Source organism: Loxodonta africana, chromosome 10 (assembly GCF_030014295.1).
Source record: "Loxodonta africana isolate mLoxAfr1 chromosome 10, mLoxAfr1.hap2, whole genome shotgun sequence".
NCBI classification, from domain to species: domain Eukaryota; kingdom Metazoa; phylum Chordata; class Mammalia; order Proboscidea; family Elephantidae; genus Loxodonta; species Loxodonta africana.
In genome coordinates, this window is record NC_087351.1 from 2,298,819 (window position 1) to 2,326,646 (window position 27,828).

Sequence of the window (27,828 nt, forward strand, 5' to 3'; positions counted from 1 at the left end):
CCCTGAACAACAAACAACCCTAACCCCCAAACAACAAACAACCCTAACCCCCTAACAACAAACAATCCTGTCCCCCTAACAACCAACAACACTAACCCCCTAACCACAAAAAACACTAACACCCTAACAACAAATATCACTAAACCCCAACAAGAAATAACCCTAAAACCGTAACAACAAACAACACTAACACCCTAACAACACACAACCCTAACCAAACAACAAACAACCCTAACTCACTAACAACAAACAACCCTAACTCCCTAACAACAAACATTCCTATCCCTCTAACAACCAACAACACTAACCCCCTAACCACAAACAACACTAACACCCTAACAACAAAAACCACTAAACCCCAACAAGAAACAACCCTAAACCCCTAACAACAAACCACACTAACCCCCTAACAACAAACAACCCTAACCAAACAACAAACTACCCTAACCCACCAACAACAAACAACACTAACCCCCTAACAAGAACCTACCCTAACCCCGTAACAACAAACAAACCTAACCCCTAAAAACAAACAACACTAACCCCCTAAAAACAAACAACCCTAAACCCCTAACAACAAACAACACTAACCTTCTAACAACAAACAACCCTAAACCCCTAACAACCAACAAGACTAACCCCCTAACCACAAACAACACTAACACCCTAACAACAAAAACATCTAAACCCCAACAAGAAACAACACTAAACCCCTAACAACAAACAACAATAACCCCCTAACAACACACAAAACGAAACCCCTAACAAGAAACTAACCTAACCCCGTAACAACAAACAACACTAACCCCGTAACAACAAACAACCCTAACCCACAAAAAACAAACAACCCTAAACCCCTAACAACAAACAATCCTAACCCCCTAAGAACCAACAACACTAACACCCTAACCACAAACAACACTAACACCCGAAAAACAAAAACCACTAAACCCCAACAAGAAACAACCCTAAACCCCTAACAACAAACAACACTAACCCCCGAACAACACACAACCCTAACCAAACAACAAACAACCCTAACCCACCAACAACAAACAACACTAACCCCCTAACAAGAACCTACCCTAACCCCCTAACAACAAACAACCCTAAACCCCTAAAATCAAAGAACACTAACACCCTAACAACAAACACCCCTAACCCCCTAACAACAAACAACACTAACCCCCAAACAACAAACAACCCTAACCCCTAAAAACCATAAACACTAACCCACTAACAACAAACAACCCTAACCCACTATCAACAAACAACCCTAACACCCTAACAACAAACAACACTAACCCCCGAAGAACAAACAACCCTAACCCCTAACATCAAACAGCACTAACCCCGTAACAGCAAACAACCCCAACCCCCAAGCAACAAACAACCCTAACCCCCTAACAACAAACAATCCTATCCCCCAACAACCAACAACACTAACCCCCAACCACAAACAACACTAACACCCTAACAACAAAAACCACTAAACCCCTACAAGAAATAACCCTAAACCCCTAACAACAAACAACACTAACCCCCTAACAACACACAACCCTAACCAAACAAAAAACAACCCTAATCCACTAACAACAAACAACCCTAACACCCTAACAACAAACAACACTAAACCCCTAACAACAAACAACCCTAAAACCCTAACATCAAACAACACTAACCCCGTAACAAAAAACAACCCTAACCCCCAAACAACAAACAACCCTAACCCCCTAACAACATAGAACCCTAACTCTCTAACAAGAAACAACACTTACCCCAACAACAAAAAACACTAACCCCCTAACAACAAACACCACTAACTCCCTAACAACAATCCTAAAAACCTAACAACAAACAACACTAACCCCCTAAAAATAAACTACACTAAACCCCTAACAACGAACAAACCTAACCCCCTAACAACAAACAACCCTAAACCCCTAAGAACAAACAACCCTAACCTTCTAACAACAAACAACCCTAACCCCCAATCAACCAACAACACTAACACCCTAACCACAAACAACACTAACACCCTAAAAACAAAAACTACTAAACCCCAACAAGAAACAACCCTAAACCCCTAACAACAAACACTAACCCCCTAACAATAAACAACACTAAACCCCTAACAAGAAACTAACCTAACCCCGTAACAACAAACAACCCTAACCTCCTAACAACAAACAACCTTAAACCCCTAACAACAAACAACCCTAAACCCCTAACAACAAACAACACTAACACCCTAACAACAAAAAACACTAAACCCCAACAAGAAACAACACTAAACCCCTAACACCAAACACTAACCCCCTAACAACAAACAACCCTAACCTTCTAACAACAAACAACCCTGACCCCCTAACAACCAACAACACTAACCCCCTAACCACAAACAACACTAACACCCTAACAAGAAAAACCACTAAACCCCAACAGGAAACAACACTAAACGCCTAAGAAAAAACAACAATTATCCCCTAACAACAAACAACACGAAACCAATAACAAGAAACTACACTAAACCCGTAAAAACAAACAACACTAACCCCGTAACAACAAACGTCCCTAACCCCCAAACAACAAACAACCCTAACCACCTAACAACAAAGAATCCTTACCCCCTAACAACCAACAACACTAACACCCTAACCAAAAACAACACTAACACCCGAAAAACAAAAACCACTAAACCCCAACAAGAAACAACCCTAAACCCCTAACAAACAACACTAACCCCCTAACAACACACAACCCTAACCAAACAACAAACAACCCTAACCCACTAACAACAAACAACACTGACCCCCTAAAAAGAACCTACCCTAACCCCGTAACAACAAACAACCCTAACCCCTAACAACAAACAACCCTAACCCCCTAACAACAAACAACCCTAAACCGCTAACATCAAAGAACACTAACACCCTACCAACAAATAACCCTAACCCCCTAACAACAAACAACACTAACCCCCAAACAACAAACACCCTAACCCCTAAAAACCAAAAACACTAACCCACTAACAGCAAACAACCCTATCCAACTAACAACAAACAACCCTAACACCCTAACAACAAACAACACTAACCCTCTAACAACAAACAACCCTAACCCCTAACATCAAACAACACTAACCCCGTAACAACAAACAACCCTAACCCCCTAACAACAAACATTCCTATCCCCCTAACAACCAACAACACTAACCCCATAACCACAAACACCACTAACACCCTAACAACAAAAACCACTCAACTCCAACAAGAAACAACCCTAAAGCCCTAACAACAAACAATACTAACCCCCTAACAACACACATCCCTAACCAAACAACAAACAACCCTATCCCACTAACAACAAACAACCCTAACACCCTAACAACAAACACTAACCCCCTAACAACAAACAACCCTAAACCCCTAACAACCAACAACCGTAAACACCAAACAACAAACACCACTAACCCACTAACAACAAACAACACTAAACCCCTAACAAGAAACAACCCTAACCCCTAAAAAAAAAAAACACTAACCCCCTAACAACAAACAACCCTAACACCCTAACAACAAACAACACTAACCCCCTAACAACAAACAACACTAAACCCCTAACATCAAACAACACTAACCCCCTAACAACAAAGAAAACTAACACCCTAACAACAAACAACACTAACACCCTAACAACAAAAACCACTAAACCCCAGCAAGAAACAACCCTATACCCCTAAATAGAAACAACACTAACCCCCTAACCACAAACAACACTAACAGCCTAACAACAAAAACCACTAAACCTCAACAAGAAACAACCCAAAACTCCTAAATAGAAACAACACTAACCACCTAACAACAACCTAACCCGCTAACAACAAACAACCCTAACCGCCAACAACAAACTACTCTAACCCACTAACAATAAACAACCCTAAGCCCCTAACAACAAAGAACCCTAACTCTCTAAGAAGAAACAACACTAAACCCCTAACAACAAAAAACACTAACCCCCTAACAACAATCCTAACAACCTAACAACAAACAACACTAACCCCCTAAAAATAAACTACCCTAAACCCGTAACAACAAACAACCCTAAACCCCTAACAACAAACAACACTAAACCCATAACAACAAACAAACCTAACCTTCTAACAACAAACAACCCTAACCCCCTAACAACCAACAACACTAACCCCCTAACCACAAACAACACTAACACCCTAACAACAAAAACATCTAAACCCCAACAAGAAACAACACTAAACCCCTAACAACAAACAACAATAACCCCCTAACAACAAAAACCACTAAACCCCTAACAAGAAAATAACCTAACCCCGTAACAACAAACAAACCTAAACCCCAAACAACAGATAACCCTAACCCGCTATCAAGAAACAATCCTAACCCTCTAACAACCAACAACACTAAACCCCTAACCACAAACAACACTAACACCCTAACAACAAAAACCACTAAACCCCAACAAGAAACAACCCTAAACCCCTAACAACAAACAACACTAACCCCCTAACAACACACAACCCTAACCAAACAACAAACAACCCTATCCCACTAACAACAAACAACACTAACCCCCTAACAAGAACCTACCATAACCCCGTAACAACAAACAACCCTAACCCCTAACAACAAACAACCCTAACCCCCTAAACAACCAAAAACACTAACCCCCTAACCACCAACAGCACTCACCCAGTAAAAACATAAAACACTAACCCCCTAAGAACAACCACTACGTATCCCCTGAAAACAAACAGCACTAACCCCTAACAAGAAAGAACCCAAATTCTCTAACAACAAACAACTCTAACCCCCTAACAACAAACAACTCTGAACCCCTGACAACAAACACCACTAACCCACTAACAACAAACAACACTAACCCCCTAACAAGAAACTACCCTAACCCCTAAAAACCAAAAACACTAACCCACTAACAACAAACAACCCTAACAGCCTAACAACAAACAACACTAACCCCCTAACAACAAACAACACTAAACCCCTAACATCAAACAACACTAACCCCCTAACAACAAACAACACTAACACCCTAACAACAAACAACACTAACAGCCTAACAACAAAAACCACTAAACCTCAACAAGAAACAACCCCAAACCCCTAAATAGAAACAACACTAACCACCTAACAACAACCCTAACCCCCTAACAACAAACAACCCTAACCCCCAGCAAGAAACTACTCTAACCCACTAACAACAAACAACCCTAAGCCCCTAACAACAAAGAACCCTAACACTCTAAAAAGAAACAACACTAACCCCCTAACAACAAAAAACACTAACCCCCTAACAACAAACACAACTAACCCCCTAACAACAATCCTAACAACCTAACAACAAACAACACTAACCCCCTAAAAATAAACTACACTAAACCCCTAACAACAAACAACCTTAAACCCCTAACAACAAACAACACTAAACCCATAACAACAAACAACCCTATCCTTCTAACAACAAACAACCCTAACCCCCTAACAAACAACAACACTAACCCCCTAACCACAAACAACACTAAAACCCTAACAACAAAAACATCTAAACCCCAACAAGAAACAACACTAAACCGCTAACAACAAACAACAATAATACCCTAACAGCAAAAACCACTAAACCCCTAACAAGAAACTACCCTAACCCCGTAACAACAAACAAAACTAAACCTGCAACAAGAAACAACCCTAACCCCCAAACAACAAACAACCCAAACCCCTAACATCAAACAACACTAACCCCATAACAACAAACAACCCTAACCCACTAAAAACAAACATTCCTCTCCCCCTAACAACCAACAACACTAACCCCCTAACCACAAACAACACTAACACCCTAACAACAAAAACCACTAAACCCCAACAAGAAACAACCCTAAACCCCTAACAACCAACAACACTAACCCCCTAACAACACACAACCCTATCCAAACAACAAACTACCCTAACCCACCAACAACAAACAACACTAACCCCCTAACAAGAACCTACCCTAACCCCGTAACAACAAACAACCCTAACCCCTAACAACAAACAACACTAACCCCCTAACAACAAATAACCCTAACCCCCTAACAACAAACAACACTAACCCCCAAACAACAAACAACCCTAACCCCTAAAAACCAAAAACACTAACCCATTAACAACAAACAACCCTAACCCACTAACAACAAACAACCCTAACACCCTAACAACAAACAACACTAACCCCCTAACAACAAACAACCCTAACCCCTATCATCAAAGAACACTAACCCCGTAACAACAAACAACCCTAACCCCCAAACAAGAAACAACCCTAACCCCCTAACAACAAACAATCCTATCCCCCTAACAACCAACAACACTAACCCCCTAACCACAAACAACACTAACACCCTAACAACAAAAACCACTAAACCCCAACAAGAAACAACCCTAAACTGCTAGCAACAAACAACACTAACCCCCTAACAACACACAACCCTAACCAAACAGCAAACAACCCTAACCCACCAACAACAAACAACACTAAACCCCTAACAAGAAACTAACCTAACCCCGTAACAACAAACAACCCTGACCTCCTAACAACAAACAACCTTAACCCCCTAACAACAAACACCCCTAAACGCCTAACAACAAACAATCCTAACCCCCTGACAACCAACAACACTAACCCCCTAACCACAAACAACACTAACACCCTAACCACAAACAACACTAACCCCGTAAGAACAAACAACACTAACCCCCTAACAACAAACAACACTAACACCCTAACAACAAAAAACACTAAACCCCAACAAGAAACAACACTAAACCCCTAACACCAAACACTAACCCCCTAACAACAAACAACCCTAACCTTCTAACAACAAACAACCCTGACCCCCTAACAACCAACAACACTAACCCCCTAACCACAAACAACACTAACACCCTAACAAGAAAAACCACTAAACCCCAACAGGAAACAACACTAAACGCCTAAGAAAAAACAACAATTATCCCCTAACAACAAACAACACGAAACCAATAACAAGAAACTACACTAAACCCGTAAAAACAAACAACACTAACCCCGTAACAACAAACGTCCCTAACCCCCAAACAACAAACAACCCTAACCACCTAACAACAAAGAATCCTTACCCCCTAACAACCAACAACACTAACACCCTAACCAAAAACAACACTAACACCCGAAAAACAAAAACCACTAAACCCCAACAAGAAACAACCCTAAACCCCTAACAAACAACACTAACCCCCTAACAACACACAACCCTAACCAAACAACAAACAACCCTAACCCACTAACAACAAACAACACTGACCCCCTAAAAAGAACCTACCCTAACCCCGTAACAACAAACAACCCTAACCCCTAACAACAAACAACCCTAACCCCCTAACAACAAACAACCCTAAACCGCTAACATCAAAGAACACTAACACCCTACCAACAAATAACCCTAACCCCCTAACAACAAACAACACTAACCCCCAAACAACAAACACCCTAACCCCTAAAAACCAAAAACACTAACCCACTAACAGCAAACAACCCTATCCAACTAACAACAAACAACCCTAACACCCTAACAACAAACAACACTAACCCTCTAACAACAAACAACCCTAACCCCTAACATCAAACAACACTAACCCCGTAACAACAAACAACCCTAACCCCCTAACAACAAACATTCCTATCCCCCTAACAACCAACAACACTAACCCCATAACCACAAACACCACTAACACCCTAACAACAAAAACCACTCAACTCCAACAAGAAACAACCCTAAAGCCCTAACAACAAACAATACTAACCCCCTAACAACACACATCCCTAACCAAACAACAAACAACCCTATCCCACTAACAACAAACAACCCTAACACCCTAACAACAAACACTAACCCCCTAACAACAAACAACCCTAAACCCCTAACAACCAACAACCGTAAACACCAAACAACAAACACCACTAACCCACTAACAACAAACAACACTAAACCCCTAACAAGAAACAACCCTAACCCCTAAAAAAAAAAAACACTAACCCCCTAACAACAAACAACCCTAACACCCTAACAACAAACAACACTAACCCCCTAACAACAAACAACACTAAACCCCTAACATCAAACAACACTAACCCCCTAACAACAAAGAAAACTAACACCCTAACAACAAACAACACTAACACCCTAACAACAAAAACCACTAAACCCCAGCAAGAAACAACCCTATACCCCTAAATAGAAACAACACTAACCCCCTAACCACAAACAACACTAACAGCCTAACAACAAAAACCACTAAACCTCAACAAGAAACAACCCAAAACTCCTAAATAGAAACAACACTAACCACCTAACAACAACCTAACCCGCTAACAACAAACAACCCTAACCGCCAACAACAAACTACTCTAACCCACTAACAATAAACAACCCTAAGCCCCTAACAACAAAGAACCCTAACTCTCTAAGAAGAAACAACACTAAACCCCTAACAACAAAAAACACTAACCCCCTAACAACAATCCTAACAACCTAACAACAAACAACACTAACCCCCTAAAAATAAACTACCCTAAACCCGTAACAACAAACAACCCTAAACCCCTAACAACAAACAACACTAAACCCATAACAACAAACAAACCTAACCTTCTAACAACAAACAACCCTAACCCCCTAACAACCAACAACACTAACCCCCTAACCACAAACAACACTAACACCCTAACAACAAAAACATCTAAACCCCAACAAGAAACAACACTAAACCCCTAACAACAAACAACAATAACCCCCTAACAACAAAAACCACTAAACCCCTAACAAGAAAATAACCTAACCCCGTAACAACAAACAAACCTAAACCCCAAACAACAGATAACCCTAACCCGCTATCAAGAAACAATCCTAACCCTCTAACAACCAACAACACTAAACCCCTAACCACAAACAACACTAACACCCTAACAACAAAAACCACTAAACCCCAACAAGAAACAACCCTAAACCCCTAACAACAAACAACACTAACCCCCTAACAACACACAACCCTAACCAAACAACAAACAACCCTATCCCACTAACAACAAACAACACTAACCCCCTAACAAGAACCTACCATAACCCCGTAACAACAAACAACCCTAACCCCTAACAACAAACAACCCTAACCCCCTAAACAACCAAAAACACTAACCCCCTAACCACCAACAGCACTCACCCAGTAAAAACATAAAACACTAACCCCCTAAGAACAACCACTACGTATCCCCTGAAAACAAACAGCACTAACCCCTAACAAGAAAGAACCCAAATTCTCTAACAACAAACAACTCTAACCCCCTAACAACAAACAACTCTGAACCCCTGACAACAAACACCACTAACCCACTAACAACAAACAACACTAACCCCCTAACAAGAAACTACCCTAACCCCTAAAAACCAAAAACACTAACCCACTAACAACAAACAACCCTAACAGCCTAACAACAAACAACACTAACCCCCTAACAACAAACAACACTAAACCCCTAACATCAAACAACACTAACCCCCTAACAACAAACAACACTAACACCCTAACAACAAACAACACTAACAGCCTAACAACAAAAACCACTAAACCTCAACAAGAAACAACCCCAAACCCCTAAATAGAAACAACACTAACCACCTAACAACAACCCTAACCCCCTAACAACAAACAACCCTAACCCCCAGCAAGAAACTACTCTAACCCACTAACAACAAACAACCCTAAGCCCCTAACAACAAAGAACCCTAACACTCTAAAAAGAAACAACACTAACCCCCTAACAACAAAAAACACTAACCCCCTAACAACAAACACAACTAACCCCCTAACAACAATCCTAACAACCTAACAACAAACAACACTAACCCCCTAAAAATAAACTACACTAAACCCCTAACAACAAACAACCTTAAACCCCTAACAACAAACAACACTAAACCCATAACAACAAACAACCCTATCCTTCTAACAACAAACAACCCTAACCCCCTAACAAACAACAACACTAACCCCCTAACCACAAACAACACTAAAACCCTAACAACAAAAACATCTAAACCCCAACAAGAAACAACACTAAACCGCTAACAACAAACAACAATAATACCCTAACAGCAAAAACCACTAAACCCCTAACAAGAAACTACCCTAACCCCGTAACAACAAACAAAACTAAACCTGCAACAAGAAACAACCCTAACCCCCAAACAACAAACAACCCAAACCCCTAACATCAAACAACACTAACCCCATAACAACAAACAACCCTAACCCACTAAAAACAAACATTCCTCTCCCCCTAACAACCAACAACACTAACCCCCTAACCACAAACAACACTAACACCCTAACAACAAAAACCACTAAACCCCAACAAGAAACAACCCTAAACCCCTAACAACCAACAACACTAACCCCCTAACAACACACAACCCTATCCAAACAACAAACTACCCTAACCCACCAACAACAAACAACACTAACCCCCTAACAAGAACCTACCCTAACCCCGTAACAACAAACAACCCTAACCCCTAACAACAAACAACACTAACCCCCTAACAACAAATAACCCTAACCCCCTAACAACAAACAACACTAACCCCCAAACAACAAACAACCCTAACCCCTAAAAACCAAAAACACTAACCCATTAACAACAAACAACCCTAACCCACTAACAACAAACAACCCTAACACCCTAACAACAAACAACACTAACCCCCTAACAACAAACAACCCTAACCCCTATCATCAAAGAACACTAACCCCGTAACAACAAACAACCCTAACCCCCAAACAAGAAACAACCCTAACCCCCTAACAACAAACAATCCTATCCCCCTAACAACCAACAACACTAACCCCCTAACCACAAACAACACTAACACCCTAACAACAAAAACCACTAAACCCCAACAAGAAACAACCCTAAACTGCTAGCAACAAACAACACTAACCCCCTAACAACACACAACCCTAACCAAACAGCAAACAACCCTAACCCACCAACAACAAACAACACTAAACCCCTAACAAGAAACTAACCTAACCCCGTAACAACAAACAACCCTGACCTCCTAACAACAAACAACCTTAACCCCCTAACAACAAACACCCCTAAACGCCTAACAACAAACAATCCTAACCCCCTGACAACCAACAACACTAACCCCCTAACCACAAACAACACTAACACCCTAACCACAAACAACACTAACCCCGTAAGAACAAACAACACTAACCCCCTAACAACAAACAACACTAACACCCTAACAACAAAAACCACTAAACCCCAACAAGAAACAACCCGAAACCCCTAAATACAAAAAGCACTAACCCCCTAACAACAACCCTAACCCCCTAACAACAAACAACCCTAACCCCCAACAACAAACAACTCTAAACCACTAACTACATACAACCCTAATCCCCTAACAACAAAGAAAACTAACTCTCTAACAAGAAACAACACTAACCCCCTAACAACAAAAAACACTAACCCCCTAACAAACACCACTAACACCCTAACACCAATCCTAACAACCTAACAACAAACAACACTAACCCCTTAAAACAAACTACCCTAAACCCCTAACAACAAACAACCCTAACCCCCTAACAACCAACAACAGTAAACCCCTAACCACAAACAACACTAACATCCTAACAACAAAAACCACTAAAGTACAACAAGAAACAACCCTAACCCCCTAACAACAAACAACCCTAACCCCCTATACAACCAACAACACTAACCCCGTAACCACCAACAGCACTAACCCAGTAAAAATAAAAAAAAATACTAACCCCCAACAACAACCAACACTTATCCCCTAAAAACAAACAACACTAACCCCCAACAAGAAAGAACCCAAATCCTCTAACAACAAACAACTCTAACCCCCTAACAACAAAAAACTCTGAACCCCTAACAACAAACAACACTAACCCACTAACAACAAACAACACTAACCCCCTAACAACAAACAACCCTAAGTCTCTAACAACAAACAACCTTCTACCCCTAAAATCCAACAACCCAAAACCCCTAACAACAAAAGTAACCACCTATCAACAAACAACCCTAACCCCATAACAACCAACAACACTAACCCCCATCCACAAACAACACTAACCCCCTAACAACACACAACACTAACCCTCTTACAAAAAAAAATCCTAACCCCCTAACAACAAACAACACTAACCCCTTAACAACAAACATCCCTAACCCACTAACAACAAACAAAACTAACGCCCTAACAAACAACATTAACCCCCGACCAGAAACAACACTAACCCCCTAACAAAAATCAACCCTAACTCCCTAACAACAAACAACCCTAACCCACTAACAACAAACAACCCTAACACCCTAACAACAAACAACACTAACCCCCTAACAACAAACAACCCTGAACCCCTAACAACAAACAACACTATACCCCTAACAACAAACAACCTTAACCCCCTAACAACAATCAAACCTAGCCCCCAAACAACAAACAACCCTAACCCCCAAACAACGAACAACCCTAACCCCCTCACGAAAACAACCCTAAGCCCCTAACAAGCACAACTCTAAACCCCGAAAATACAATCGTAACCCCGTAACAAACACAACCCTAACCCCCTAACAAAGCCTAACAATAACTTTAAACCTGACCATAAGCATAACCCCAAACCCTAGCACTAACTCTAACTCTAAACCTAACACTAACTTAGCCCTGCCCTTTATCGTAAACCTAGCCTTAACCCTAACCTTACCCCTACCCGAACCCTAACTCCATACCTAACCCGAACACTAAACTTGACCCTACTCTAACTTTAACTCTAACGTGACTATTAACTGAAACATCACCCTAACCCTACGCCTAAATCTAACTCGAGCCCTAACCATAACAATTACCCTAAACCCTCGCCTTAACTGTAAACCTAACCCTAACCCTCACCCTAATCCTTAACCGTATCCCCAACCCTAAACCTGACGCTATCCCCAAACTTATCCCTAACCCTAACCCTAATACGAACAGTAACCCAAATCTAACCCTAACCCTAATATTAAACCTAAACTTAAATCTACCCTAACCATAAACCTAACCCTAACACCCTAAACCTAACGTCTAACACCGTCTATAATCCTAACCCTTATCATAACCCTCACCCTTAACCTAAACTTCACACTAACCCTAAACCTAACCTAACGCTGACCCTAGACATAACGCCTAACCCTAACCGAACCCTAAACCTATCCTTAACACTAACCTGAACACAAACCCAAACCCTAGCCCTCACCAGAAAAATAACCCTCACCCTATCCTGAACTTCATCCAAACACTAACCATAACCTTAACCCTAAACCTAGACCTAACCCAAACCCTAACCTCAAACCTAACTCTAAGAATAACGCTAGTCCATCTGTAACCCTAAACCGAACACTTACAATAGCCCTGAACCTAACCCTAAACTTAATCCTAATCCTAAACCTAGACCTAATCCTAACCCTAACCCTAACTCTAACCTTGACCCTAAATAGAACACTAAGTCTAACCCTCAACTTGGACCTAAACCTAAATCTTACCCTACACTTAACCCTAACCCTAAACCTAACCCTCACTCTAACTCTAACCCTAATCATAACACTTACCCTAAACCCTCACCTTAACTGTAAAACTAACCGTAACCCTCACCCTAACCCCTAACCGTATCCCACAACGCTAACCCTAATGCTATCCCTAACCCTAACCCTAACACTAACCTGAAACCCCTGAGCCCTAATGATAAACCTAACCCTAACACAAACCCTAACCCTAACACCAAAGCCTAGCAAAAACCTTAACCCTAACTCTCACACTAACTCTAACACTAACCCGAAACCTAATCATGAACCTAACCCTAACCCTAAACCAAACCTAACCATGACCAGAAACACAAGGTCTAACCGGAACCCTCACCCAAAACCTAATCCTAAACTACACCTCTAACTCTAACACTTTACCATAACCATAATCCAAACCCTACCCAACCCTAACCCTAAACCTAACCCTCACCCCAACCACAACGCCTAACACAACCATAACCCTTACCCTAACCGTAACACTAAACTTAACCCTAACCTTAAATCTAACCCTAACCCTAAAACTAAACACAACCCATGAACTTAACCCTAACCCTGAACATAACCTTAACACTAACCTGAAAACAAGCCCAAACCTTAGCCATAACCCTAACCCTCACCCTGTCTTAAACTTCACCCTATCCCTAACCTAAAACTCACCCTGACTTTAACCCTAACCCTACCCCTAAACCTAACCCTCACCTTAACCTTGGCCCACCTGTAACCCTAAACCTAACCCTTACAATAACTCTGACCCTAATCCTCGCCCTAAACCTAATTCTAATCCTAACCCTGACCCTAACCCTAACCTAACCTTAACCCTATCTTTAAGCCTACCATAATCTTAAACCTAACCCTAACCCTTAACCCTAACTCTAACCCTAACCCTAGCCCTAACCCTAATCTTAACTGTAACACTTTCCCAAAATCCTCATCTTAACTGTAAATGTAACTCTAACTCTTACCCTAACCCTAAACTTAACCCTAATTATAACCCTAACCTAAACCTAACTGAAATGCTAACCCTTAACCGTAACTCTAACGCTAATCCTTAGCCTAAACCTAACCTTAACCCTAAACCTAACCCTAACCACTGACCCTAACTCTAACCCTAAGCCTAAGCCGAACCCGAACCCTTAACCAAAATTTCACCCTAAGCATAACACTAAGCCTACCCTAACTTCATTCAAACCCTAACCCTAAGCAAAACTAACACTAACACTAAACCTAACCCTAACCCTAAACCTAACCCTAACCCTGACTCTAACCTGAACCCAAACCCCTAACCCTAACCCTCTCGCAGAACATAAATTCACTGTAACCCTAAACACTAAATCTCCCCAACCCTGACCCTAACCATAAACATAATCCCAACACTAAACTTAAACCTAACCCTGACTCTAACTCTAACTTTAACCCTAAAACTTACCCTACACACGCAGTTTGAATGGAAACCTAGCACTATCCCTCACCCTAACATCTAAACCTAACCCCAACCCTGAACCCAACCCTATCTCTAACTAAAAACTAGTCCTAAACCTAACTATGACTTAACCCTAACACTTACCCTAACTCTAAACCTGACCTTAACCCTAAACTTAATTCTAACCTTAACCCTAACCCTAACCCCAACACTAACCCTAAGCTCAACACTCACCCTTAACTTAAACTTCACCCTAACCCTAACCCTAAACCAAACACTAACCCTAACCCTAAACCTAACCTTAAACCTGACCCTAACATTAACCCAAACACTTAACGCTAAACCTAACACTAAGCCTAACCCTAACCTTAACCTAAACACCAAAGCCTAATCCTAACCCTCATCCTTAACCTAAACTTCACCCTAAACCTAAGCCTAACCCTAACCCTAAAATTACACCTAACCCTAAACTATCCTCTAACTCTCGCCCTAACCCTAACTCTAACCCTAACCCTGGTAAACCCTGGTAGTAACACCCTAAAACATCAGCTTAACTGTAAATGTAACACTAAGCCTCACACAAACCCCTAACCCTTTCCCTAACCCTATCACTCATCCTAACCCTAACCCTGACCTAAACTTAATCCTTACCCTAACCCTAAACTTAACGCTAACCTTAACTCTACCCTAAACCTAACAATAACTCTAAACCGGACCCTAACCCTAACCCTAAACCCTAGATCTAACTCGAACTCTAAACCTAACCCTAACCCTAACCTGGCCCCACCCTTTACAGTAAAGCTAGCCTTAACCCTAACCTTACCCCTACCCTAACCCTAAACCTAACCCTTACAATATCAATAACCCCTAGCAGGGTCCTGCCTAGTCTCTCCCACCTCATCACTCCTTACAAAGAGCCCTGCTTTGTCTCTCCCACATCCTCACTCCCTAAGCAGGGCTCTGCCTGTCCTCTCCCACCTCCTCACTCTCTATGCAGGACTCTGCCTTGTTCTCCCACCTCTTCACTCCCTACACAGGGCCCTGGCTAGTGTCTCCCATCTTCTCACTCCATACACAGCTTTCTGCCTGTTCTTTCCCACTTCCTCACTTCCTACACGGAGCCCTGCCTGGTCTCTCCCACCTCCTCACTCCCTACACCAGTCCCTGCCTGATCTCTCCTACCTCCTCACTCCCTGCACAGGGCCCTGCCTGGTCTCTCCCACATCCTTACTCCATACAAAGGGACTTGCCTGATCTCTGGCCTCCTCACTCCCTGCACAGAGCCCTGCCTGGTCTCTCCCAACTCCTCACTCCCTATTCAGGTCTCTGAATGTTTCTCCCACCTCTTCACTCCCTACACAGGGCCCTGCCTGCTGTCTTCCATCTTCTCACTCCCTACACAAGTTTCTGCCTATTCTCTCTCACCCCCTCACTTGCTAAACACAGTCCTGCCTGTTCTTTCCCACCTCCTGACTCAGTACACAGGTCTCTGCCTGGTCTCTTCCAACTCCTCACTCCCTAGACAGGGCCCTGCCTGGTCTCTGCCACCTCCTCACTCCCTACACAGGTCTCTGACTGCTCCCTGCCACCTCCTCACTCCCTACACAGGGCCCTGCCTGGTATCTCCCACCTCCTCACTCCCTACACAGGGCTCTGTCTTTTCTCTCCCACCTCCTCAGTCCCTACACAGGTATCTGGGTGGTCTCTCCCACCTCCTCACTCCCTTTACAGGGCCCTGATGATCTCCCCCACCTCCTCACTCCCTAAACAGGACCCTGCCTGGTCTCTCCACCTCCTTACTCCCTGCACAGGGCTCTGGCTAGTCTCTCCTACATCCTCACTCTTTATACAGCATCCTACCTGGTCTCTCTCACCTCCTCACTCCCTATGCAGGTCTCTGCCTGGTCTCTCCCACCTCCTCACTCCCTACACAGGTCCCTGACTGGCCTCTCTCACCTCCTCACTCCCTTTACAGGGCCCTGATGATCTCTCCCACCTCCTCACTCCCTAAACAGGGCCCTGCCTGGCCTCTCCCACATCCTCAATTCACACAGGGCCCTGCCTCCTCTCTCTCACATCCTGACTGCACACACAGGGCCCTAACTGGTCCCTCCCACCTTCTCCATCCCTACACAGGTCTCTGCATGGTTCTCCCACCTCCCCATTCCCTACAAGGGTCTCTGCCTGTTCTCTCCCACCTCTTCAATCCCTAGACAGGGCCCTGCCTCTTCTCTCCCACTTCCTCACTCCCTACTCAGGGCCCTGCCTGGTATTTCTAACCTCCTCAGGCCACACACAGGGCCCTGCCTGGTCTCTCCCAAATCCTCACTCCCTACACAGGACTCTGCCTGGTCTCTCCCAACACCTCACTCCCTACAAAGGGCCCTGCCTGGAATCTCCCACCTCCTCACACCCTACCCAGGGTCCTGCCTAGTCAATCCCACCTCCTCACTCCCTACGCAGGGCTCTGCCTGTCCTCTCTCGCCTTCTCACTCCCTACGCAGGACTCTGCCTGGTTCTCCACCTCTTCGCTCCCTACACAGGGCCTTGCCTGGTCTCTCCTACCTCCTCACTCCCTACACAGTTCTCTGCCTGTTCCCTCCCATTCCTCAATCCCTACACAGGTCTCTGGGTGGTCTTTCCCACCTCCTTACTACATACACAGGTGTTAGCCTGTTTTCTCCCTCCTCCTCACTCCCTACACAGGGCCCTGATGTTCTCTCGCACCTGCTCACTCCCTAAACAAGCCACTGCCTGGTCTCTCCACCTCCTTACTCCCTCCACAGGGCCCTGCCTGGTCTCTCTCACCTCCTCACTCCCTACACAGGGCCATGCCTGGCCTCTCCCACCTCCTCACTCCCTACACAGGGCTCTGCCTGGTCTCTATCACCCCCTCACTCCCTACACAGGGTCCTGCCTTACCTCTCCCACCTCCTCAGTCCCTGCACTGTGTTTCTGGCTGTTATCTCCCTTCTTCTCACTCCCTACACAGGGCTGTGCTTGTTCTCTCCCATCTCCTCACTCCCTATACAGGGCCCTGCCTGGTGTATCCCATCTGCTCACTTCCTGCACAGGGCCCTGATGATCTCTCCTACATCCTCACTCCCTACACAGGGCCCTGCCTGGCATCTCCACCTCCTTACTCCCTACACACAGACCTGCCTGGTCTCTTCCACATCCTCACTCTGTACACAGGGTCCTACCTGGTCTCTCCCACCTCCTCACTCCCTACACAGGGCCCTGCCTGGTCTCTCCTAACACCTCACTTCCTACACAGGGCTCTGCCTGATCTCTCCCACATCCTGACTCCCTACTCAGGTATCTGGGTGGTCTCTCCCAACTCCTCACTGTGTATGCAGGGCCTTACCTGTTCTCTATCACCTCCTCACTCCCTACACAGGGCCCTGATGGTCTCTCCCACCTCCTCACTCCCTACACAGGGTCCTGCCTGGTCTCTCCCACTTCCTCAATCCCTACACAGGTCCCTGACTGATATCTCCACCACCTTACTTCCTACACACAGCCTTGCCTGTTCTCTTCCACATCCTCACTCTGTACACAGGGTCCTACCTGGTCTCTCCCACCTCCTCACTCCCTACACAGGGCCCTGCCTGGTCTCTCCTAACACCTCACTTCCTACACAGGGCTCTGCCTGATCTCTCCCACATCCTGACTCCCTACTCAGGTATCTGGGTGGTCTCTCCCAACTCCTCACTGTGTATGCAGGGCCTTACCTGTTCTCTATCACCTCCTCACTCCCTACACAGGGCCCTGATGGTCTCTCCCACCTCCTCACTCCCTACACAGGGTCCTGCCTGGTCTCTCCCACTTCCTCAATCCCTACACAGGTCCCTGACTGGTATCTCCACCACCTTACTTCCTACACACAGCCTTGCCTGTTCTCTTCCACATCCTCACTCTGTACACAGGGTCCTACCTGGTCTCTCTCACCTCATCACTCCCTACACAGGGCCCTGCCTGGTCTCTCCTAACACCTCACTCCCTACACAGGGCTCTGCCTGGCCTCTCCCATCTCCTCACTCCCTACACAGGGCCCGGCCTGGTCTCTCCTTCTTCTCAATCCCTACACAGGTCTCTGCCTCTTCTCTCCAAGATACTCACTCCGTACACTGGGCCCTGCCAGGTCTCTCCCACCTCCTCAGTCCCTTCACAGGTCTTTGCCTGGTCTCTCCCACATCTCTGCCTCTTCTCTCCTGCATCCTCACTCCCAACATAGGGCCCTGCCTGGTCTCTCCCACCTTCTCACTCCCTACACAGGACGCTGCCTGGCCTCTCCCACCTCCTCAGGACCTACACAGGTCCCTGCCTGGTCTCTTCCAGCTCCTCACTCCCTACACAGGTGTCTGCCTGGATTCTCCCACCTCCTCACTCCTTACACAGGGCCCTGCCTGGTATGTCCCTCCTCCTCACTCCCTACAGAGGGCCCTGCCTGGTGTCTCCCTTCTGCTTACTCCCTACATATGTCTCTGTCTCTTCTCTGCCACCTCCTCACTCTCTACACAGGGCCCTGCCTGATCTCTGGCACATTCTCACTCCCTACACAGGACCTGTGTGGTCTCTCCCAACACCTCACTCCCTCCACAGGGCCCTGCCTGGATGCTCCCTCCCCCTCACACCCTGCACAGGGTCCTGCTTGGTCTCTCCCACCTCATCACTCCTTACACAGGGCCTGCCTGGTCTCTCCCATCTCCTCACTCCCTATACTTGGCTCTGCCTGGTCTCTCCCATCTCCTCACTCCCTAAGCAGGACTCTGCCTGGGTCTCCCTCTTCTTCACTCCCTACACAGGGCCCTGTCTGGTGTCTCCCATCTTCTCTATGCACAGAGCCCTGCCTGGTCTGTCCCACCTCCTCACTCCCTACACTCTTCTCTGCCTGTTCTCTCCCACCTCCTAACTCCCTGCACAGGGCCCTGCCTGGTCTCTCCCATATCCTTACTCCATACAGGGACATGCCTGATCTCTGGCCAACTCACTCCCTACAGAGGGCCCTTCCTGGTCTCTCCCATCTCCTCACTCCCTATGCAGGTCTCTGAATGGTTCTCCCACCTCTTCACTCCCTACACAGGGCCCTGCCTGCTCTCTACCATCTTCTCAATCCCTACACAGGTTTCTGCCTATTCTCTCCCACCTCCTCACTCCCTACACAGGTCCCTGCTTCGTCTCTCCCACCTCATCACTCCTTACACAGGGCCCTGCCTGGTCTCTCCTACATTCTCACTCTTTACACAGCATCCTACCTGGTCTCTCTCACCTCCTCACTCCCTATGCAGGTCTCTGCCTGGTCTCTCCTAAGGCCTAACTCCCTACTCAGGTCCCTGCCTGACCTCTCCCACCTCCTCACTCCCTAGACATGGCCGTGCCTGGTTGCTCCCAGCCCCTCACTCCCTACTCAGGGCCCCGCCTTTTCTCTCCCACCTCCTCCATCCCTGTAAAGGTCTCTGCCTGGTCTGTCCCACCTCCTTACTCCCTACAGAGTTCTCTGCCTGTTCTCTTCCACATCCTCACTCCTTACACAGGGCCCTTCCTGGTCCCTCCCACCTCCTCACTTCCTACACCTGTCCCTGCCTGGTCTCTTCCATCTCCTCTCTCCCTACTCAGGGCCCTGCCTGGTCTCACCCACCTCCTCACTCCCTACAAAGGTCTCTGTCTGGTCTCTCAGCTCTTCACTCCCTACACAGGTTTCTGTCTCTTTTGTCCCACCATCTTACTCCCTATACAGTGCCCTGCCTGGTCTCTCACTCTCTATACAGGGCCCTGCATGGTCTCTCCCACCTCCTGACTCCCTTCACAGTGCCCAGCCTAGTCCCTCCCACCTCCTCACTCCCTACACAGGTTAGGGTTTAGGGTTTACTTTAGTGTTAGGGTTATGGTTCGGGATCGGGTTTAGGGGTTAAGGTTAGGTTTTAGGGTTTAGTGTTCGAGTTTAGGGTCAGGGTCAGTTTTTAGTGTCAGGGTCAGGGTTTATGGTCAGGGTTTAGGGTCAGGGTCAGGGTCAGGGTTAGGGGTTAGGGTCAGGGTTAGGTTTAGGGTTTGTTTTTATGGTTAGGGTTTAGGGTTTAGGATTAGGGTTGGGGTAAGGTTAGGGCTATGTGTTAGGGCTAGGGGTTAGGGTTTAGTGTTTAGTGATAGAGTTTAGGGTCAGGGTCAGAGTCAGTGTTTAGTGTCAGGGTCAGAGTTTAGGGTCAGGGTTAGGGTCACGGTCAGGGTTAGGGTCATGGTCAGGGTTTAGGGTCATTGTCACGGTTTAGGGTCAGGGTCTGGGTCAGGGTTAGGGGTTAGAGTCAGGGTTAGGTTTAGGGTTTGGGTTTAGGGTTAGGATTTAGGGTTTAGGGTTAGGGCTAGGGTTAGTTTTAGAGGTTAGAGGTTAGGGTTAGGGTTAGGGCTAGGGCTAGGGCTTGGTGTTAGGGCTAGGTCTAGGGCTAGGGTTTTAGGGCTAGAGTTTAGGGTTAGGGTTAGGGTTTTGGGTTAGGCTGATGGTTAGAGTTTAGGGTTAGGGTTCATGGTTAGTGTTAGGGTTAGTGTTAGGGTTTAGGGTTAGGGTTAGGGTTTAGGGTTAGCAGTTAGTGTTAGGGTTAGTGTTCAGGGTTAGGGTTTGGGTTTAGGGTTAGCGGTTAGTGTTAGGGTTAGTGTTCAGGGTTAGGGTTAATGTTTAGGGTTAGGTTTTAGGGTTCGAGTTAGTGTTAGGGTTAGGGCTAGGGCTAGGGCTAGGACTTGGGCTAGGGCCTAGGGCTAGGGCTAGTGATATGGTTTGTGTTTAGGGTTCGGGTTTGCGTTCACGTTAGGCTTCGGTTTAGGATTTGGGTTAGGGTTTTGGGTAAGGGTTATTGTTAGGTTCAGGGCTATTGTAAGGGTTAGGTTTAGGGTTACAGGTGGACTAGCGTTATGATTAAAGTTTAAGTTTAGGGTTTGGGTTAGGTTTAGATTTAGGGTTAGGGTTTGGATGAAGTTTACGATATGGTGAGTGTTATTTTTAAGGTTAGGTCTAGAGTTTGGGTTCGTGTTCAGGTTAGTGTTAAGGTTAGGTTTAGCGTTTGGATTAGGGTTAGGGGTTATGTTTGGGGGTAGGGTTATGTTTAGATTTAGGGTTAGTGTGAAGTTTAGGTTAAGAGTGAGGGTTACAGTTAGGGTTAGGGTAAGGGTGAGGGTTAGGGTCAGAGTTATTGTAAGGGTTAGGTTTAGGGTACTACAGGTGGGCCAAGGTTAAGTTTAGGGTTTGATTTAGGGGTAGGGTTAGGGTTAAAGTTAGGGTGAGCTTTAGCTTAGGGATAGGGTGAAGTTTAAGATAGGCTGAGGGTTAGTTTTAGGGTTATGGTTAAGGTTTGAGTTTGGTTTCAGGTTAGTGTTAAGGTTATGTTTAGGGTTAGGGTTAAGTTTACGGGTTCTTTTTAGTTTTAGGGTTAGGGTTAAATTTTAGGTTAGGGTTAAGTTTAGTGTTATGGTTAGGATTAGGGTCACGGTTTGTGTTAGTCTTTGTCGTTTGGGTGAGGGTTAGGTTTAGGGTTCGGGTTGGGTAGGGTTAGGATTCTGGTTATGGTAAGGTGTTAAGGGTTAGAGTTTTAGTTTAGGGTTAGGGTTTGGGTGAGGGTTCCGGTTAGTCATTGTGGTTCTGGTCATGGTTAGGTTTGGTTTAGGGTTAGGGTTAGGTTTATTATTAGGTTTCAGGTTAATGTTAGAGTTAGAGTTAGGGTGAGACTTAGGGTTAAGGTTTGGGTTAGGCTTTGGTGTTAGGGGTTAGGGTTTGGGTTAGGGGTTAGGGTTATCGTTAGGGCTTAGGGGTTCAGGTTAGTGTTAGGGTTAGGAATAGCATTAGGGTTAGGGTTGCGGGATACGGTTAGGGGTTAGGGTGAGGGTTGCGGTTAGTTTTACAGTTAAGGTGAGGGTTTAGGGTAAGTGTTATTCTTAGGGTTAGAGTTAGGGTTAGGTTCAGGGTTAGGGTTAGGTGTAGGGTAAGATTTCGGTTTAGGTTCAGGTTTAGAATTAGAGTTAGTGTTCTATTTAGGATCAAGCTTAGAGTTTGGGTTAGGGTTAGGATTAGGGTTAGGTCTAGGGTTAGGTTCAGGGCTAATGTAAGGCTTAGTTTTAGGGTTACAGGTGGAGTAGTGTTATGGTTAGAGTTAGGTTTAAGGTTAGGGTTTGGGTTAGGTTTAGGTTTAGGGTGAAGGTTAGGGTTAGTGTTGGATGAACCTTAGGACGGGGTGAGGGTTATTCTTATGATTAGGGCTGAAGTTTGATTTTGTGTTCAGGTTAGTGTTAAGGTTAGTTTTAGGGTTCGGGTTAGTGTTAGGAGTTACGTTTAGGGTTAGTGTTAGGTTTAGGTTCAGGGTTAGAGTGATGTTTAGGTTCATAGTGAGGGTCAAGGTAAGGGTTAGGATTACGGTGAGGATTATACTTAGTGTTAGAGTTTACGTTTAGGGTGTTAGGGTTAGGTTTATGGTTAGGGTAGGGTTAAGTTTAGGGTTAATGTAACGGTTAGTATTAGATTAGTGTTACTGTTCGTGTTTGGGTTAGGGTTAGGGATAAGTTTAGGGATAGCGGCAGGTTTAGGGTTGGGGATTCGGTTAGGGGTTCGGGTGAGGTTTAGTGTTAGGTTTACAGTTAAGGTGAGGGTTTAGGGTAAGTGTTATGGTTAGGGTTAGAGTTAGAGTTAGGGTTAGGGTTAGGGTGAATTTTCAGTTAATAGTGAGGGTTAGGTAAGGGTTAGGGTTAAGGTTAGAGTTAGGATTAAGATTAGTGTTAGGGTTAGGTTTAGGGTTAGGGATAGGATAGGGGTAAGGTTAGGGTTAAGGCTAGGTTTACGGTCAAGGGTACGTCTAGGTTAGGGTTAGGATTGGGTGTAGAGTTAGAGTTAGTGCTAGGGTTTAGGGGTAGGGTTCGGGTCAGGTTTAGAGTTTTTGTTAGTGTTAGGGTTAGGGTAGAGTTAAGGTTAGGGTTAAGTTTAGGGTTAGGGTAAGGGTTATGTTTAGGTCAGGGTTAGGGTTAGGGTTAGGGATAGGGTTAGGTTTAGGGAAAGGGTTAGGGTTCGTGTGAGGGTTAGTGTTAGATTTACAGTTAAGCTGGTGTTTTACAGTGTTACGGTTAGGGTCAGGGTTAGAGTTAGAGTTAGGGTTAGGGCTAGACTGAGGGGATATTTAGGGTTAGGTTTAATTTTAGGGTTAATTTTAGGGTTAATAGATGTATAGGGTGAAAGTTAAGTTAAGATTAGCGTTAGGGTAAATATTAGAGTTAGGTGTTTGGGTTAAGGTTAGGATCAGGTTAGGGTTAAGTTTAGGGTTAGTGTTAGTGTCAGGGTTAGGTTTTGGTGTTTGGGTTAATGTTAGGGTTAGCTTTAGGGTTAGGGTTTAGTTTAAGGTTAGGGTCAGGGTGCAGTTTAAGTTAAGTGTGAGGGTTGAGCTTAGGGTTAGTGTTAGGGGTTAGGGTTAGGGTTAAGGTTAGGATTAGGATTAGGGTTAAGATTAGTTTTAGGGTTAGGGTAAGTGTTACGGTTAAGTCATGGTTAGGTTTAGGGCTAGGTAAAGGTTAGAGATAAGATTAGGTTAAGGGTAGGGTTTAGGTTTAGATGTTAGTGTGAGGGTTAGTGCTAGGTTTCCATTTAAGCTGAGTGTGTAGGGTAAGTTTTAGGGTTAGGATTAGGGTTAGAGATAGATTTAGGGTCAGGGTTAGGATTATGTTTAAGGTTAGGGTTAGGTATATGGTTAGGATTAGGGTTAGGGTCAGGGTTGGGGAGATTTAGTATTATGTTTAGTTTTAGGGCTAGGGTTAGGGTGAAGTTTATGTTAAGCGTGAGGGTTAGGGTTAGGGTTAGGGGGAAGGGTTCAGGTTAGGGTCAGGGTTAGGGTTTGCGTTAGGTTTAGGGTTAGCTTTAGTTTTGGTTAGGGTTAGGATTTGAATGAAGTTAGGGTAGGTTTAGGGTTATGGGTAGGGTGAAATTTTGGTTAGAGTTATTGTTCGGGGTTAGGGTTAGGTTTGAGTTTATCGTAGGGTTAAAGTTAGGGTTAAGGTTAGGTTAGGGTTATGGTCAGGGTTAAGATTAGGATTAGGTTTAGGGTGAGGGTTAGGGTCCGAGTTATTGTAAGGGTTAGTTTTAGGGTTACAGGTGGGCCAAGGTTAAGGTTAGGGTTAGGTTTAGGGGTAGGGATAGGGATAGGTTTAGAATTAGGTTAACATAAACTTCACCCTAACCCTAGCCCTAAAACTAAACATAATTAGAATTAGGGTGAGCTTTAGGTTAGGGATAGGGTGAAGTTTAAGTTAGGGTGAGGGTTAGGGTTAAGGTTATGGCTAAGGTTTGGGTTAGTTTTCAGGTTCGTGTTAAGGTTGTGTTTCGTGTTAGGGTTAAGTTTACGGGTTCTGTTTAGTTTTAGGGTTGGGGTTATGTTTAAGGTTAGGGTTAAGTTTAGTGTTACAGTTAGGGTTAGGGTTACGTTTTGTGTTAGGCGTTGTGGTTGGGGTGAGGTTTAGGTTTAGGGTTAGGGTTGGGTAGGGTTAGGATTATGGTTACGGTAAGGTGTTAGGTGTTAGAGGTGTAGTTTAGGGTTAGGGTTTGGGTGAGGGTTCCGGTTAGGCATTGTGGTTCTGGTCATGGTTAGGATTGGTTTAGGGTTAGGGTTAGGTTTATGATTAGGTTTCGGGTTAGTGTTAGAGTTAGAGTTCGGGTGAGAGCTACCTTTAAGGTTAGGGTTAGGTTTTGGTGTTATGGGTTAGGTTTGGGGTTAGGGTTAGGGTTATCATTAGGGCTTAGGTGTTCAGGTTAGTGTTAGGGTTAGGGATAGCATTAGGGTAAGGGTTGTGGGATACCGTTAGGGGTTAGAGTGAGTGTTACGGTTAGTTTTACATTTAAGGCGAGGGTTTAGGATAAGTGTCCCGATTATCGTTAGACATAGAGTTAGGGGTAGGTTTACGTTTAGGGTTAGGTGTAGGGTAAGATTTAGCTTTAGTTTCAGGTTTAGGGGTAGAGTTAGTGTTCTATTTAGGGTCAAGGTTAGAGTTCGGGTTAGGGTTAGGATTAGGTCTAGGGTTAGGATTAGGTTTAGGGTTAGGTTGAGGGGTATTTTAAGGGTTAGGTTTAGGGTTACAGGTGGACTAGCATTATGGTTAGAGTTAGATTTAATGTTAGGGGTTGGGTTAGGTTTAGGTTTAGGTTTAGGACTAAGGTTAGCGTTAGGGTTTGGATGAAGTTTAGGATAGGGTGAGGGTTATTTTTAGGGTTAGGGCTAGACTTTGGGTTTGTGTTCATGTTAGTGCTAAGGTTAGGTTTAGGGTTCAGGTTAGGGTTAGTGGTTATGTTCAGATTAGGTTTAGGTTTAGGGTTAGTGTGAAGTTTAGGTTAAGGGTGAGGGTTAGGATAAGGGTTTGCATTAGGGTTTGGATTCTAGTTAGGGTTAGAGTTTAGGTTTAGGGTGTTAGGGTTAGGTTTATGGTTAGGGAAGGGTTAAGTTTAGGGTTAACGTTAGGGTTAGCGTTAGATTAGGGTTACTGTTCGTCTTCGGGTTAGGGTTAGGGATAATGTGAGGGATAGATAGCATTAGGTTTAGGGTTGGGGATACGGTTAAGGGTTAGGTTTAGGTTTACATTGAAGGTGAAGGTTTAGGGTAATTGTTATGGTTAGGGTTAGAGTTAGAGTTAGGCTTATGGTTAGGGTGAAGTTTCAGTTAATAGTCAGGGTTAGGGTTAAGGTTAGAGTTATGCTTAAGGTTAGTGTCAGGGTTAGGTTGAAGGTAGGGGTAAGGTTAGGGTTTAGGCTAGGTTTACGGTAAAGGGTAGGGCTAGGTTAGGGTTAGGGTTAGGGTTAGAGTTAGAGTTAGTGCTAGGGTTTAGGCTTAGGGTTAGGGTCAGGTTTAGAGTTATTGTGAGGGTTAGGGTTAAGTTCGAGTTAAGGTTAGTGTTAAGTTTAGGGTTAGGGTAAGGGTTAGGATTAGGTCAAGGTTAAGGTTAGCATTAGGGATAGGGGTAGGATTAGGGAAAGAGTTAGCGATTCATGTGATGGTTAGTGTTAGGTTTACAGTTTAGCTGATGTTTTAGAGTGTTATGGTTAGGGGTATGGTTAGAGTTAGGGTTAGGGTTAGGTTTAGGGTTAGGGCTAGACTGAGGGGATAGTTTAGGGTTAGGTTTAGTTTCAGGTTAGGCTTAGGCTTACGTTTAGGGTGAAGCATACTTTAAGGATGAGGGTTAGGACTAGTGTTAGCGTTACGTGTTTGCGTTAAGGTTAGGGTTAGATTTAGGGTTAGTATTAGGGTCAGGTTTACGTGTTTGGGTTAATGCTAGGGTCAGGTTTAGGCTTAGGTTTAGGGTTAGGGTTAGGGTTCAGTTTAGGGTTAGTGTTAGGGTGCATTTAAAGTTAAGGGCGAGTGTTGAGCTCAGGTTAGCGTTAGGTGTTAGGGTTAGGGTTAAGGTTAGGATTAGGTTTAGGGTTAAGTTTAGGTTTATGCTTAGGTTTAGAGTACATGTTAGGGTTAAGTCATTGTTAGGTTTAGGGCTAGGTTAAGGTTAGAGATAGGGTTAGGTTAAGGGTTGGGGTTAGGTTTAGATGTTAGGGTGAGGGTTAGTTCTAGGTTTCCATTTAAGCTGAGTGTGTAGGGTAAGTTTTAGGGTTAGGATTAGGGTTAGGGTTAGAGTTAGGTTCAGGTTTGGGTTAGGTTTATGGTTAGGATTAGGGT